General features: G+C 38.8%; 1 protein-coding gene across 1 annotated transcript in view; it reads right to left on the reverse strand.

Annotated features, from left to right (window-relative positions):
• Positions 1 to 15,989, reverse strand: part of LOC143132208 (nucleobindin-2-like) — a 30,050-nt gene that overhangs the window by 13,214 nt on the left and 847 nt on the right. The window lies entirely within an intron of this gene.

A 15,989-nucleotide genomic window follows, 5' to 3' on the forward strand; every position in this document is an offset into this window, starting at 1 on the left:
TAAACTATATTTATTAGTATAGCATTTTTGCCAGATGTCACAACAATAGAGTCACTTGGAGGCTAACTGCAGTTATCCCATCTGCACCCTTCTGTCGAATTAGGACATGATCATGTCCATCTTCAACTTTGCCTTCACAATTTTCCTGCATTCACTAACATAAACATACTGTGCTGTCCAATTATTGTTTTAGACAAAAATTGTGCAAAGTAAAGGGGCATCATACAGGCCCCTCTGATTGGACAGACAGTATATCAGTCAACCCCTGGGCAAGGGGTCAATTACTATAAGACTTGAAAAATGATGGACTGATACTTTAATGTGATATACTGTATGTTTCAACGACCTCTAAATCAGAATACGTAAACACCAAAACCAATTTCCTAGGCTGAATAATGCTTAACTATGTGTTTGTACAGATTACACATTGTGGAACACTTACATGCAAAAACACACTTGGCTCTATTTAAAGATTCAACAACCATTTCCATTGATTCAAAGGGCCACAATGTAAAAATAGACACCAATTTTGCAACAAACCAGTCTGAAATAAGCCAAAGAAATTCACTCTTTGAAAATAAAAGAATGTTCCTCAACAATGCAAGATTCTAAAATTCCATGTAAAGTTAGATGGGGTCAGATATTCTTTAGAATGTGTATTCTACAACATTCTAATTACAGTTTTGTCAGTATTTGCTGAAGAATAATGCATAAAACAACCCTCATTTTAACATATTTCCACCAACTGGATTTTCATGGTCTTTTACTATGGTGTAAAGATCACCAATTGAAATATAAAAATGTGAAAATAAATTCTGTTGCAATTAGTTTTGGGTCAGACCTTTGCCTGGACTATTAGCTCCGTTGTGGTATTTATACAAATGAACTATATGTAATTACATTATGCCCTGTTTGCCCATGTTAACAAACAATTTCAAAAAACTTATAATACATTTTTTGTTTGTCTTGATGTAAGTAATCAACTCAGTAATTTTCATGGTGATATGTGAAGGTTAATTTTTTCCCCCTATTCACGTGAGAAAAATACTGAATGGGCGCATGAATAGGGTATATTTGGGTCTTTTTCTAAACTTTCCCCTATCGGGATTCTTTGGGGCTTTTTTTCCCTTACTCAGGACAAATTGAGGATTCAAAATCAGTTAAGTTTGCTTGTGTTGCAATTTGTTCAACCTTGACCCCTATTTTGGCTTAAAATTACTGGATTAATAGTTAATCAAACATACATGTTAGAAAAACCTATAGCATTCGTTTAGGCTATGTAGGCCTAGCTTCAATGTTGTCAATGCAAGTTGATGCAGGACTGTCAGCTGAGTAAAAAAAAAAAAAGTCTGTCCGAGTGACATTTAAGCCTGTATTATGTAGCCTAAATATATCAAAAATATAGCTATTGCCGTAAGGGTACATTTGCGTGCAGGCTAGCCTACCCTATGGTCACATAATCAGACTTCAAGCAGTGCAAAGCAGATGCAGCAGTGAATAGGTTGGAAATGACTGCTTTTCAGCCACCTGATGCTACTGTAGTCTACATGATAGGCTACAGAAAGTATAAAGTTGCCTATATGAGTAGGAGAAAAGCAAACAGGAGTAAAAGGGAATTAAAGGGCCATCACCGTTTTTTTGTTTTGGGGGGGGGGGGGGGGGGGGGGGGTACGGATACGACGTGCTGACGTAATTAATATGCAAATTAGCGTGTGCCGTCATCTAGCGACATTTAGCGACTTTTGGAGCTGGCTTTAGCTACTTTTGGAGCTGGCTTTAGTGACGTTTGGAGCTGGCTTTAGCTACTTTTGGAGCTGGCTTTAGCTACTTTTGGAGCTGGCTTTAGCTACTTTTCATTCTAAATAGTTGGCAACACTGCCCCCGAGGCGTTAGGCATACGTGATTTCAGCCCTGAGGTGTTTTCAGGTCATCGCAACGTTCGGAAGATTCGTGTGGCTTTCAATCGGTCGGCGGGCTTCGTCTAAGCTTCGGACACTAATGAAAGGTAGGTGGACATAAATACACACCTTTTATCTTGTTACTGACGAAATTTCACCGAAATCCATGGAGGAGAATGTACTTTACTAAATCGCGGAAATTCGGTAGTCACATTTGTGGCGGGTAGATTAGCGAACGTCCTGGCAGATGCATTGCAGGTGTCATTCTAATTAACATCGTCTTGATTGAACTCATTCTCGCTGTGTTTTTCTTAAAATTATCACTGCTGATATCTAGTTTAATATCTCATGGTTTTCCTGACTTATACTTGTTAAAATGTTAACATAGTTTACATAATTTCGAATTAGATTACTGAGGTAGGCTACTGATTAAGTTACTGATTACTGAGATTAGCATGACTTGATATAATTCTCGCTGTGTTTTTCTTAAAATGATCACTGCTGCTATCTAGTTTAATATATCATGTTTTTCCTGATTTATACTAGTTAAAATGTTACTCCATCCCTGTCTAAATCCATAGGCTAAGACTTGAAATGAGAGCTAGGTCCGGGCAATTCCAATGTGGATTTGACAGAAAGTGAAGAAGCATAGTGTTATTTAGATCTTTCATGCACCTTTCATGTAGTCTCTAGCTGAACACAGCAAATCCCAAATATATAATATAGTTATGTGTGCATAATTTAGATAAGATAAAATGGTAGCCTACTTTATTCAAATTCAAGATTAAATTTAGTGGCATTTCATTGGATCTATGAATGTGATCAAAAAGTTATGCTTGCTTGTTTGCAACATTGATATGCAATATGTACAATTGAGGGGCTTTCTAGCCTAATAATTGATATTATGTCTTCACAGCTAATTATGAAAAGGAGAAAGGGGCCCAACACACAGCCAGGTCTAGCCAGACAGCACCTCCTGGACAAGTACTGTAATGTACCACCTCCTCAATTGATCCAAAATGGGCATATTCTCTATGTTTATGTCACAGCTGGGGAATCCAGCAGAGCTAAAACTGCAAGAGAAATTATTAAATACATACCAGAAATGACCGAAGATCAGGCAAAGGCTAAAGTGAAGATCCTTGTGGAAAAAAATACAGAAAGCTAAGTAATGAACAAGAATTTAGTCAGTTTGAAGGAATATGTAGCCGAAGATTTTGTGGAATCTCCACTACCACCACAGCTCCCCGAGCAAAGTCTCCTGCTGAACAAGTTCTGAAACATAGTCCGCTGAAGACAAGACAGGTTGCTAGAACCAATTGTCCTTCTTGTATCAGATATAAGGAGTCTCTGAAAAACATGAGGCAGAAACATCTGCAGAAACAAGTACCTTGCAATTAAAAAAGAAAAGAAAAGCAAATATCCGACTTGAAAAACCTTGAAAATCGCATGAGGATGAAACCATCGCTAAATTAAAGAAGCAATACAAAATTAAAGAAAGAAGTTATATGCGCCTGAAGAAATCTCTTACACACATGAGGAGAGAGGTGAAATCAAATTCTGTTGATGAGGTGGAACAAAGATGCTGCGAGTTAGAAGAAAGAATTAATTCAATGAACAGTGAGATTCTTGATCTTCAGGTTGAAAACCTTGCTTTGAGAGAAAAAATCCAGGATTTGGAAAGTGAAAAAAAGTTAACAAAAACAGATTCAAAATCATATTGAAATGAAATGCGACTGATGGTGTTTGACGCGATATCCAATCAGGTGCCTACTGCCAACATCCACAATTTGATTCAAAAGTTTGGGCTGCGTTTCAACATTAGTTTAAGTGATGTGCCAAAAAGGGCTACTGTGGAAGCCATGACCAGAGAACTGGGGGCCATAAGTGACCTCCAGACTGCCGAAGCACTTTTAGCCAACACACACTGTACCCTTGGTTTTGATGCAACCACACAGGAGGGAGTCCACTTGAACAGCATACATTTCACCACCAAAGAGAACTGTTATGTTGTTGCTGTAGATGAACTTCCAGGAGGCTCTGCTGAGGATTACCAGATCCATATTTGTGACTCCGTTAGTAACCTTGCAAATGTCTACTGTCATTTTTTTGAGGCAGACTATGAAATCATTCTTCAAAAAATGATAGGAAATATATCCGACACGCTCACTGACCGCTGTGCTGCCAATCATGCGGCCATTCGTTTAGTCTGTGCGTCCTGGAACAAGGCCTTAAATGAGCTTAATTGCAACCTCCATCCTCTGGAAACAATCGCTTCAAAAACAAAGTGTACACTGAAGGAGATTGAGAAATCCATGGGGATTGCTGGGAAAATTAAGGGGAAAGAGTGCATTGGGGCCAACATTGTAGTTAAGATTAATAAAATGAGGTACATGGATGGCAAGGGTGACCCTCGTGGCTTTAAGATCTTTTTGAATGACAAAAATCTCCCTCTCGGCCTCATACCACGATACAGAGGTAATCGCCTGCACGTTCTATTCCACATATGTGGGATATTCTCAAGTCACCATTCTGATCTGAAGTCTTATCTCTGTGGAGGAACATCCTGTGGAGGCCTTCGTGCTTGCATACTCGCAGACTTAGACTCTACTGCTGGACAGGTCGAAATGCAAGTTCTGGGGTTGCTGGGGAAATTGCTGACTGGACCCTGGATGACCAAGTTCTACACCGGTGCAGATGACCAAACGGATCACATTCAAGGTATTGAAATGATTAAAGAGACTGTACAGAATCTGAAAGACCAACTATGCTCACCCGATGAATTCCTCACTCGCACAACAGACTACTTCGGAAATCAGTTGAATGTTTCAGACAAAATCCTTCAGAAATTACAACAACAACCGAAAGACATGGTCATGTTCACTGACATGATGGAAGGCTGTCTGAGAGCGGTCATTTCAGTCCTTGAAAGACAGTATCGGGAATACTTTGTTGATACATGGACAGTAACGGAGAAAATAAAACAAGAGACAAGCTCTGCAAGGTCACACAACATGGATGCTGAGGAAGTGATGGGAATGTTCAGCGCATTAAAGAAGAAGGCACCAAATGCCACCATCTGTTACATGTCATGCAAAATGAGAGCTCAGAAAAACAAGACCGTTGAATACTTAGACAGTTTAGACAAGAAAGAGCAAGAAGTGGTCATCAAGAGGGCTGTGAGGCTGGGTGTAGTACAAAGAAGAAAGAGGAGGAAGAAGCAAGGAGAGCTGCAGGAGGAATTACACAAACGTCAAGCCACAAAAGAAAGAAAAAGAAGCCAACAAGAACGGAAAGTGTTAGAGAAAAAGATTGAAGAATTAGGTGCAGACAAAATTGAGGAAGCGTTTCCAGAGCTCACAGAGGAGGAAGTGAGCGTGATCAAGGAGTTATTGGGTGGCAGAGGGGTGGGGGCATTTCTATGTCATGCGTGGGATTTGGATGGCAACAGAGTCATTTTCAATGGAAAAATTGAGACTTTTCATGCTAAAAAAAAAAAATACACTGTTGGCTATTGGTCCGTGAACGAGGAGGGCTATGAAGTTGATGCACATGACACTGATGTGTCCGTCTATGCAATGGCAGCAGATATCATCTTAGATGACTTGGTTGTGCAATAGCCTGTCTGAACTAACACTTAAGTCTGCATTAAGTCTGCTACTGGTGAACAAGGAGAGAGAGAGAGAGGGAGAGAGAGGGGGAGAGAGAGAGGGAGGGAGGGAGAGAGAGAGGGGGGGGAGAGGGAGGGAGAGAGAGAGAGGGGGGGAGAGGGAGGGAGGGGGAGAGAGAGAGAGAGGGAGGGGGAGAGAGAGAGGGGGAGGGAGAGAGAGAGATATGAACACTTAAGTCTGCACAATCACACAGAGAACTTGTATATTTGTTGTACTGATCATTCATTGTTAGTATGAAAAAAAAGGAATATGTGAACTGAAGAAAAGTAAAATTAAATTGTTCAACTCTTGGGGAGGAGGAAAAAGGGTAAATTGGACACATGAATTAACAATTGATGTGTATTGTTTTGTCTTTGTTGTGTCAAATAAATGTTTTTGAATATGAATGAACGCTTATAGGCTATTAATTATAGTTGTTTTCAGTGAGGTACAGTGAGCCTGATGCCTATTCCAATTAGAATGGTAAAATTGTAATTTCATTTGAAAGAACTAACAAAAATCTACCTTCTGTTCAAATTTCATGCAAATATCTGATAAAATGAGGATGTTACCAGCAAAAACATCTAAATAGTATGAATTTCCGGTCACATGATTTCTATTGTAATTAATGTATTATATTTTAATATAATCACCAATATTTTATATATCATTACTTTCTCAATCATCAACTGATTTTCACAATCGAGGTACCATTGAATACCAGGAGGTACCAGGAATTTTCAGCTCTGTCTAGTCATGTGATCCATTTTGAGTTTAGGGAAGTTTGAAAAATTTTAGGCTAGTGACAATGGCCCCAATTTTTTTTGATACCCCTACCGGAGGTAGAACTAAACCCAACAATGTTTTTCCTCATCTCTAAGGTCTCCCATATATGAAATGGATTCTTGGCTAAAATATTTTACTGCTAAGATTGTTAAATTAACAGATATTGTTATACACCCCAAAACCAAAAAAGGACTAAAATATAGCCTGTCCGTATTGGAGTTAAGGCATATAAATTAGTGCAGATCAATCACACAAGCTCTGAGACCTTTGAAACTTGACATGTTTATAGTCAGGAAGTTGCTTTACCTACTAAAAAAGACTGGATGTGAATATCTTGATGTATGGAATGAGTAGAGGCATGTAAACATACACCTAAAATAAGCGGGCATGCAAAAAATGTATATCTATGCAGAATGTTTTCATTTACTTTGTGGCTGCTTTGCCAGGGATTATCATAGAAACACATATGATGGCTTGTTGGAAAGGTGGGGTTGTACTGAATCCAAAAATACCAAATATGTAAATATAGTATGACGAATTAGGGTGTTCTGTCACTCAATGTATGAGGTGTCCAAAATGAAAGAAAACAGAACACTGGCAAAATACAGTCTCATGTCCAAATCACATTATCAGTGGTGAGAAGAATGTTGACAAATTCATTATTACTGCAAGGTTAGTTACATAAGGTAAGTGCTGCTCTATATTTACAATTAATAATGATACATTTCATATGTCCCAGTATTAAACAATTCATATGAAACACAGATCCAATTGAATCAGGTTAACATTGGGATGGAACACCTTTATTAAAATATTTATATTCACTTGAATTTTGTTTTGGTCATGTCATTACTGAATAATGGAAAATAATATAGTTAGCTTTTGTCTGTCCAGACCAGCAGTGGACAGTAGAGCCTACACTGCTTAAGAAAAAAGATCCCCATGTCCAAAACCCCACAGTAGAAGGCCTCCAACGCATACTTACCCTTGCTCAGCAGAGAGTGAGATGGTGATGTCCATAAAACTCTGGCTCCATATACAGATGATATTTCCTCCAAAATCAAAGTTTCATATCATGTAGAGTGAACTACTGCAGTAAGACAAATATCAGTGAGCAGCAGCAAGTTGCAAATGTTGAGAGTGAGAGCACATCTGCACCAAGAAGGCTGAGTAGGGTTGATACAACATCATTTCAAATACGGAGAGATTGTTTCATTTGTGGGAAGGCCAGCTCTAGATCAGAACCTCTGACAGCCATTTCGACTGGTACAGGCGCAATGTAAATTATAGGCCAAGTATACTTGCGTATACAAGGAATTTGGTCTCTGCATTTATCCCATCCGTGAATTAGTGAACACACAGAGCACACAGTGAACACAATGAGGTGAAGCACACACTAACCCAAAGCAGTGAGCTGCTTTACTACAGCAGCGCTCGGGGAGCAGTGAGGGGTTAGGTGCCTTGCTCAAGGCCACCGTGGATATGGGCATGGGAGAGTAGTGCTCAATCACTTCCCCCGCTCAACCACTTTTTTCCTTTTTTTCCTTCTGGGTCGGGGATCGAACCGGTAACTCTTCGGTTACATGCCCGAAACCCTAACCAGTAGGCCATGGCTGTCCCCAGTACCAGAGACGAGGTCCTTCGGGCAGCTTCTGAAAGGCTTGATGAAGATGTACATCTTCAAATTCTTTCATGCCCAGATCTCTTTGCATATGATGCCAAATACCATAAAATGTGCCTTGCACACTACATATCTAAACGAAATATAACAGCAGCCATAGAAAAGAATCAAAAAAGCAGACCAATGTCTATAACAAAGCCTTTATTAAGCTCACTGAAGACATTGATAAAACAGTATTGTCCAAAGATATGAAAGTGAGGACTCAATTTTTCGACTGATAGCTATGACAACATACTAAAGACCATTGCTGAACAAGAAGGTGTGTCCATAGTTCAACACAAGAAATATAGATCCTGGAAACTAAAGGAAAAGCTGATACAGCACAAAGACAGGCTTGCATTTGTTCCACGTCCAAAGACAGTCAGATCTGATCTGCTCAGATAGTATGAACATATTGTGCACTGAGGGAAGCTGTTAAACTCACAGACATAAAATCCAAATATTACACAGGGCTGCAGACATATTGAGGAAGAGCATGGATCAGGTAGAGTATGACAGTGAGTAATATGTCAGCAGTGACTGTCTATTATGTTTCCAATGCAGCACATATGTACCCAACATCCTGTATGACTTTGTGAACTGGTGTGTTGATTAACATGCCCACAGAGATTACCAAACATGTGATGATGAGCTAACCTGACTCGCGCCAGATGAATTTCATTCCGCCTAGCTCCACTCACATCCATCTGGGATCGATTCCGTTGAGAGTGATTTCAGCACGAGATTGTATGGTAGAGCCAATCAGGACGCAGGGCGGGAGTTTCATAGATGTGCCTTAGCGTAGAAGCGACTGTGAGACTGTTCTCAGCGTCACGGGTTGGCTTCGATGTGAGTGGTTGAAGTAGCACATCAATAGATGACGGACAAGTGGCTTATCCAATCTTATGCAAGGATTTGCCTCCAGCCTTCTGAAGCACCACTCCAATGGATCGATCCCAGATGGATGAGTGGAGCTAGGCGGAACGAAATTCATCTAGCGAGAGTCAGGTTAATGATGACCCAGCTTCAAAGGAGAATCTGTGTGTTATCGCAATTTGTCATGATCTCATTGAACAGAGCGGTTACATCCATACGCTGATCACACTGGGACTTCCCATTGGGTCATTCCAAGTGAAAACAGCCAAAATCGGGGTATATCGTGTACATGGTACCTCTCAGATTTGGCTGAAAAGCGGTGAAAATATGCCTTATGTTACCAAACTGAGGAATCTGAAGTTTCAGGTCAATATCTCAAACGGTTTGCCCGTGCCGTCCATTTGAAATTCGGGTGCCACGGCCCTAATTGACACATTGGAATTTCACATTTCATCCTTTGCCATTTTTGGAAGCCCATAACGTCTGTTCTAATAGTGGTAGAAGGCTGGAAACTGGTGTGGTAGTTCATTGTAGCCTGTACTACACAATTCTGGATCAACATTCCTTACTGTTTAGGTGAGAGGTGGGTCACCAAAGTCCTAAAAAATGTTGACGTCATGTGTGATTTTTCACTTTTTGGGTGGCCATAGCACCACGATTAATGATCATATTTATTCTAAACAGGATTATTTGTTATGTTTGGGAACTTTGCTCTTTCCAAAATTAATTTGAGGCTTATGGTACCACTGGTGGGGGTTTTATGGGGGTCCAAAAACCCTCTCCGGCAAATGTGACTTTTTTGGAACCCCATATTTGGACCCCCAAATGACCATGTGGGCACTTGATGATCCTAATGGGATTTATACCAGATAAAGATACACATTCGTTCTTTCTTTTAATGAAATAAAAATGTTGACTATAAAGCTCCATAATATGAATTTTATTCTTCATAATGCACCATTTTGGACATTGTTTCCAGAAGTCTGGAATGTAGATCGATCAGGGAGAATTTAGTGAGGATAAAGCATGAAAATAGTGGAAATAACTTAGTATTATGCTCAGTGACGGCAAACAATTAAATACTGAGACTGTCACAGATTAACCCCTTATCCCCCATGAAAGAGACCCGCCATCAAACTTTCAAACTAAATAACAAGAATGTTACATAGTGTAAGAACACTACAAATAAAAGTGAGTTTTTCCTTGCCCCTGTCACTCCAAATAAAATTAAATGGAATAGTGTCTTTAAGTATTATCCAAGAAATTGTGGAAGCAGTGGCATCATTTTGTCATGGTCATTTTGGTCAAGTTCGTATTGGCGAGCACTGCGTCCATAGATGTCTGGCACACTGACACAACAAATGATATGTTGGAATGGCACCCAACAGGGGATCTGTCTTTGGTCCGATGGCCATGTGAGGATGTTGTTGACACACTTCATGAATTTCACAAAAATGTCACCATGTTCATCTGAACGTTCAACAATGTTTCCAATGAACCAATCATAGATACAGGCAATGTATTTTCCTGGCTGGAAAAGAGTTTAGAATGGAAAAGAGTTTTGTGGCTGATCTGACATTCTTTTTTGTTAGTGCAGAAGATATTAAAAAACATGAGGAAATATAGGAATTGGAGAGACGTTACGCCTCGGCCAAAACGATAAGTGGAACACGATCACATCATTGCTTTAAACCAATTTCCAAAAATAAGATACGGATGAAATTAATATCACAGGATACAATATTCACAGATGTCGATGCAGGACAACAATCAGATTCAGAACACTTGGATACAGAACACCCGGCAGAACACTCAGTCAGATCAGCCACAAAACTCAGCTAGGAAAATACATTGCCTGTATCTATGATGATAACTGGTTCATTGGAAACATTGTTGAACGTTCAGATGAACATGGTGATGTTTTTGTGAAATTCATGAAGTGTGTCAACAACATCCTCAAATGGCCATCGGACCAAAGACAGATCCCAAGAGGGCAAGAGAAAACTATTTTATTTGTAGTGGTCTTACACTATGTAACATTCTTGTTATTTAGTTTGAAAGTTTGATGGAGGGTCTCTTTCATGGGGGATAAGGGGTTAATCTGTGACAGCATCTCAGTATTTAATTGTTTGCCATCACTGAGCATAATACTAAGTCATTTCCACTATTTTCATGCTTTATCATCACTAAATTCTCCCTGATTTACATTCCAGACTTCTGGAAACAATGTCCAAAATGGTGCATTATGAAGAATAAAATTCATATTATGGAGCTTCATAGTCAAAAATGTTATTTCATTAAAAGAAAGAACAAATATGTATCTTTATCTGGTATAAATCCCATTAGGATCATCAAGTGCCCACATGGTCATTTGGGGGTCCAAATATGGGGTTCCAAAAAAGTCACCTTTGCGGAGAGGGTTTTTGGACCCCCATAAAACCCCCACCAGTGGTACCATAAGCCTCAAATTAATTTTGGAAAGAGCAAAGTTCCCAAATATAACAAATAATCCTGTTTAGAATAAATATGATCATTAATCGTGGTGCTACGGCCACCCAAAAAGTGAAAAATCACACATGCTGTCAACATTTTTTAGGACTTTGGTGACCCACCTCTCCTCCAAACAGTAAGGAATGTTGATTCTGCCTCCAGAATTGTGTAGTACAGGCTACAATGACCTACCAGACCAGTTTCCAGCCCTCTACCACTATTAGAACAGACATTATGGGCTTCCAAAAATGGCAAAGGATGAAATGTGAAATTCCAATGTGTCAATTAGGGCCGTGGCACCCGAATTTCAAATGGACGCCACGGTCAAACCGTTTAAGATATTGACCTGAAACTTCAGATTCCTCAGTTTGGTAACATAAGGCATATTTTCACCGCTTTTCAGCAAAATCTGAGAAGTGTCATGTACATGGGTGGCTGAGTTGACGTGGAATGACCCCATTTTGATACATCATGAGTTTGGTAGTAAGACAGTCATCAATGAGCTCAGTGCAATGGGGTACTGTGTTTCCTATACAGAAGTCAGGCACTTGTCACATCTGTTGCAGCAGACCAGATATCAGGGACAGAGAGTGGGGTCTACATCCCAACTGGCCTCACTGGAGTTGCTGAACATGGAATTTTTTATGCAGCCATCAGCAACTTTGACCAAAATGAAGAAATGTGAAGAATGGACAAAATGTACCTGTAAAGTTTATCTCCATTCATATCAAACATGTTTAAGGTGGTGAGGGACCTCTGTGGAACCTGTGCTATAGGCATTTATCTGCTGTGGAGACTTGGCCTCTTCGGAACACAACGATGCAAATAACCTTCACATATCACCATGAAAATTACTGAGTTGATTACTTACATCAAGACAAACAAAAAATGTATTATAAGTTTTTTGAAATTGTTTGTTAACATGGGCAAACAGGGCATAAAGTAATTACGTATAGTTAATTTGTATAAATACCACAACGGAGCTAATAGTCCAGGCAAAGGTCTGACCCAAAACTAATTGCAACAGAATTTATTTTCACATTTTTATATTTCAATTGGTGATCTTTACACCATAGTAAAAGACCATGAAAATCCAGTTGGTGGAAATATGTTAAAATGAGGGTTGTTTTATGCATTATTCTTCAGCAAATACTGACAAAACTGTAATTAGAATGTTGTAGAATACACATTCTAAAGAATATCTGACCCCATCTAACTTTACATGGAATTTTAGAATCTTGCATTGTTGAGGAACATTCTTTTATTTTCAAAGAGTGAATTTCTTTGGCTTATTTCAGACTGGTTTGTTGCAAAATTGGTGTCTATTTTTACATTGTGGCCCTTTGAATCAATGGAAATGGTTGTTGAATCTTTAAATAGAGCCAAGTGTGTTTTTGCATGTAAGTGTTCCACAATGTGTAATCTGTACAAACACATAGTTAAGCATTATTCAGCCTAGGAAATTGGTTTTGGTGTTTACGTAATCTGATTTAGAGGTCGTTGAAACATACAGTATATCACATTAAAGTATCAGTCCATAATTTTTCAAGTCTTATAGTAATTGACCCCTTGCCCAGGGGTTGACTGATATACTGTCTGTCCAATCAGAGGGGCCTGTATGATGCCCCTTTACTCTGCACAATTTTTGTCTAAAACAATAATCGGACAGCACAGTATGTTTATGTTAGTGAATGCAGGAAAATTGTGAAGGCAAAGTTGAAGATGGACATGATCATGTCCTAATTCAACAGAAGGGTGCAGATGGGATAACTGCAGTTAGCCTCCAAGTGACTCTATTGTTGTGACATCTGGCAAAAATGCTATACTAATAAATATAGTTTAAATTTAATAATTAACAATGCATGCCTATGCATGGGTCATGGTTTTACCAAAGTCATAGAACAGTCAAAACTATACATATTCTAAAAGTATATGCACTGTATATGAAATATAGCATCAATCAACTTATGTCCCATCTTCCTCCATACCATGCATAACACATACTCCTCTATTCTGTATAGGCGAATCAAGTGAACAGCTGATACATTTTGGCCTGCACTATTAAGGGAAACAAATTAAACACCCTAAACTATATATTTTCTGAAAGCATATACCCTCCAGAGGAGATATAACACCATTTAAGACATTTCCCATCTTCCTCCATGCCATGCACAATACATTGCCCTCTATTCTGTAAAGGCGAATCTAGTGTAAAGTGGATACATTTTGGCCTATACTGTCCAGGGAAGACAAATTAAACACCATACACTATATATTTTCTGAAAGCATATACCCTCCGGAAGAGATATAACACCATTTAAGACATTTTCCATCTTCCTCTATGCCATGCACAATACATTGCCCTCTATTCTGTAAAGGCGAATCTAGTGTAAAGTGGATACATTTTGGCCTATACTGTCCAGGGAAAACAAATTAAACACCATAAACTATATATTTTCTATAAGAATATACCCTCTAGATGAGATATAATACCAGTTAAGACATGTATTATCTTCCTCCATGCCTTGGACAATTTGTTTGTCAAATGTTGCAATTCGTTTTGGGTCGCTTAGCTATACATAATTACATTATGCCCTGTTTGCCCATGTTGACAAACAATTTCAAAAATCTTATAATACATTTTTTGTTTGTCTTGATGTAAGTAATCAACTCATTAATTTTCATGGTGATATGTGAAGGTTAATTTTTTTCCCCTATTTCCGTGAGAAAAATTCTGTATAGGCGCATGAATAGGGTATATTTAGGTCTTTTTCTAAACTTTCCCCTATTGGGATTCTTCGGGGCTTTTTTTCCCTTACTCAGAACATATTGAGGATACAAAATCAGTTAAGTTTGCTTGTGTTGCAATTTGTTCAACCCTTTCTCCTAAAATGACTGGACTACCAGGGTGTCTTCATTTTGGTAAAAGTTGTTGATGGCTGCATCAACAATTCCATGTTCAGCATCTCAAGTGAGAACAGTTGGGATGTAGACACCACTGTCCTTGATCTATATTTCTTGTGTTGACACACCTTCTTGCTCAGCAATGGTCTTTAGTATTATCTCATAGCTATCAGTGAACGAGTTGAGAGTCCTCACTTTCATACCTTTGGACAATACTGTTTTATCAATGTCTTCAGTGAGCTTAATAAAGGCTTTGTTATAGACATTGGTCTGCTTTTTTATTCTTTTCTATGGCTTCTGCTATATTTCATTTAGATAGGTAGTGTGCAAGGCATTTTATGGTATTTGGTATCGTATGCAAAGAGATTTGGGCATGAAAGAATTTAAAGTTGTACATCTTCATCATCTTTGGTTTTGACTCTGAAGAAGATGCATGGGCGTCGAAACGTTAGTCAGTTTGCACTAATAAAAATCACTTTAAGCATTGAGTGCTCCGGTCCTGCTCCTTGGCTCTTGTTAGACCTTGGATCTCCCTTTTTATCTTCATCAAGCCTTTCAGAAGCTGCCTGAAGGACCTTGTCTCTGGTACTTGCGCCTGTTTCAGTTGAAATTGCTGTCAGAGGTTCTGGTTTAGAGCTGGCCTTCCCACAAATGAAACAATCTCTCCGTATTTGAAATGATGTTATATCAACCCTACTCAGCCTTCTTGGTGCAGATGTGCTCTCACTCTCAACATTTGCAACTTGCTGCTGCTCACTGATTTTTGTCTTACTGCAGTAGTTCGCTCTACATGATACATGATATGAAACTTTATCATCTGTATATGGAGCCAGAGTTTTATGGACATCACCATCTCTCTGCTGAGCAAGGGTAAGTATGCGTTGGAGGCCTTCTACTGTGGGGTTTTGGACATAGGGATCTTTTTTCTTGCCCTTTTCAAAATGTTTTCCACAAATGATACAAAGCTTTGGATCCAATGTCTGTAAGACATTCTCCATAATTCAAGAGACTAGTGAAAAGGAAAAATGATATACATTTCAGATATTTAATTGAAATGCAAATCAAGTTGAATTACACATGCAACATTAGTCAGAGGGCTAAGTACTTTCTTAGCTAGGGAAAGTAGTTTCTACAACTAACTGTTTAGCTACTTAGGGGTGAAGTAAGCAGTGCAGGCTCTACTGTCCACTGCTGGTCTGGTCAGACAAAAGCTAACAATATTATTTTCCATTATTCAGTAATGACTTGACCAAAACAAAATTCAAGTGAATGTAAATATTTTAATAAAGGTGTTTCATTCCAATGTTAACCTGATTCAGTTGGATCTGTGTTTCATATGAAATGTATCATTATTAAATGTAGATATAGATCAGCACTTCCCTTGCAGTAACAATGAATTTGTCAACATTCTTCTCACCACTGATAATGTGATTTGGACTTGAGACTGTATTTTGCCAGTGTTCTGTTTTCTTTCATTTTGGACACCTCATACATTGAGTGACAGAACACCCTAATTTGTCATACTATATTTACATATTTGGTATTGTTGGATTCAGTACAACCCCTTTCCAACAAGCCATCATATGTGTTTCTATGATAATCCCTGGCAAAGGAGCCACAAAGTAAATGAAAACATTCTGCATAGATATTAATTTTTTGCATGTCCGCTTATTTTAGGTGTATGTTTACATGTCTCTACTCATTCCATACATCAAGATATTCACA

Source organism: Alosa pseudoharengus, unplaced genomic scaffold (assembly GCF_046254945.1).
Source record: "Alosa pseudoharengus isolate Yale_2024_CS ecotype anadromous, Long Island Sound unplaced genomic scaffold, YU_APseudo_1.1 YU_APseudo_1.1_scf_19, whole genome shotgun sequence".
Classification (NCBI taxonomy): domain Eukaryota; kingdom Metazoa; phylum Chordata; class Actinopteri; order Clupeiformes; family Clupeidae; genus Alosa; species Alosa pseudoharengus.